Source organism: Neopelma chrysocephalum, unplaced genomic scaffold (assembly GCF_003984885.1).
Source record: "Neopelma chrysocephalum unplaced genomic scaffold, ASM398488v2 Primary Assembly neopelma1_80b, whole genome shotgun sequence".
NCBI classification, from domain to species: domain Eukaryota; kingdom Metazoa; phylum Chordata; class Aves; order Passeriformes; family Pipridae; genus Neopelma; species Neopelma chrysocephalum.
In genome coordinates, this window is record NW_020897742.1 from 4,881,684 (window position 1) to 4,883,354 (window position 1,671).

General features: G+C 51.5%; 1 protein-coding gene across 1 annotated transcript in view; it reads right to left on the reverse strand.

Annotated features, from left to right (window-relative positions):
• TRIB2 (tribbles pseudokinase 2) overlaps window positions 1–241 on the reverse strand; it is a 21,462-nt gene extending 21,221 nt beyond the window's left edge. Inside the window, exon 1 of the mRNA XM_027690281.1 lies at window positions 191–241. The gene's annotated coding sequence lies outside the window, so the exon portion shown is untranslated. The remainder of the gene's footprint in view (window positions 1–190) is intronic.
• Between the last annotated feature and the right edge of the window lie 1,430 nt (window positions 242–1,671).

The window sequence follows — 1,671 nt, forward strand, 5'->3', positions numbered from 1 at the left end:
GCCCGGCCCGGCCCGGCCCCACCGCCCACCGCGCCGCGCCCCGCCCCGGCCGCCACGCCCCGCCCCGCTACCTCCCCCCGCGGCTGCCGCGCTCGGGGTAAACAAGGTGAGACGTCCTTCTGCAGCCCCCGAGCCCTCGGCTGGGCTCGGGGGTGCCCGCCGGGTCAGGGCTTTCGGGGTGTGCGTGTATCGGGGTGTGCGTGTTCACCAGCGCTGTGATGCTGACTGCGGCTCCCTCGCTGACACAGCTCCGGCAGGTCCAGCCTCCTGAGGAATTGCTCTTGCGGTTGGGTCTGAGATGCTTTTGTTAATTTTAATGTCAAAAGAATAAATAAATAGGAATAACGATAATGGTACAGTCGCCCCTAAAAGCAGAGTCCGCCGCGCCGCTGGGCGCGGGGCCGGCGCAGTGTCGCGTGTGCGGGCCGGCTTTTTTTTCTCAATGAAGCAATCGGTTTTTTCCGGCCAGCGCCGGTCCCCGCGTACTTAGGGGAGCATAAGGGGTTGTTTCCCCGTGCTGTCGGGTGGGAGGAGTTCTCCCGGCTCCAGACTTGTCTTAATCCGTCCCAAACTTAAAAGGGGGGTGGGACGGGGTGATGAAGGGACGAGTGGGAGACAAGGGGAAAACGCAAACCTTTTCACAGAGAAAGCCATGAATGAGGTCGGTTTGTCTCCGCCCAGCACCACTGCAGGCTGCTGGGTTTTTTTTTACTCTGTCCTCTTTTGTTTAAATAAAAGGAGTTTGGATATATGTAAAAGTTTGATGAGCGGCTCCCTGAACTCCTAACGAGCCTGACATTTAGTCCCTAGTTTTTGTATGGGTGTTGGTGGTTAATTCCTTTAAAGCAACAACCGAAAAATAAAACCAAAAAACCCCAAACCAAGCCAAATACTCACTCCTCTTCCCTCCACTAAAAACAGAGAGAAAAAAAACCCCAAACAAACAAACACGAAGAAGAGAACAGGGCTGTAGGGAGAGCACGGCTCTGTCCTGCCTTTGCAGGGCAGTGTTGAGGGGACTGTTCATGTTTTGACTTCTCTTTTCCCTCATCTGCACAGGGGAAGATCAGAAATAGGAGAAGGGTTGTTTTGGGGTGAACACCTGCAGGTTTGGGTGATGCCTCTCTTCAAGGGATAGGAAAAAGTGAGCATGGTAATAATGAAATTACCCTGATGGAGAAGGTTGTCCTGGAGGTGCTTGCTTTGAGACAGAGAGAAATTCCTCTGAACAGGGCTCCAAAGAGACTGCAGGGATTTTTCAGTCTGGGGCTAGTGTTGGCAGGGGAGGCTCCAGAAGTAGCTGTGGTGAGGGGTAGCTGTCTCTCCACAGCACTGCACTAGCCTCATGTCTTGTCCTCCACACTAAGAGCTATACTTACCCTGTTATAAGATAAGTTATAAGATAAATATCACTTAGAAAGGGTTGTCATGATCTTCAGTATGGCATGGAGAAGCTGAGTCTCTGACAAGAGAGAAGATTTGACCTGGTGAATTGCACTTGAGTACTGAGGAAGAACGTAGAACCAGTGATCTGAACAACCTGTAGGATGACCTGCAGACCCAGTATTTGCTATTTGCTGTAAAATGAAAAGGTATTTTCCTCTCTTTCCTCACTTATTCCCATCACCTCTGAATACTCTGTAAGTTTTCAATACCATTTTTAGAAATGGG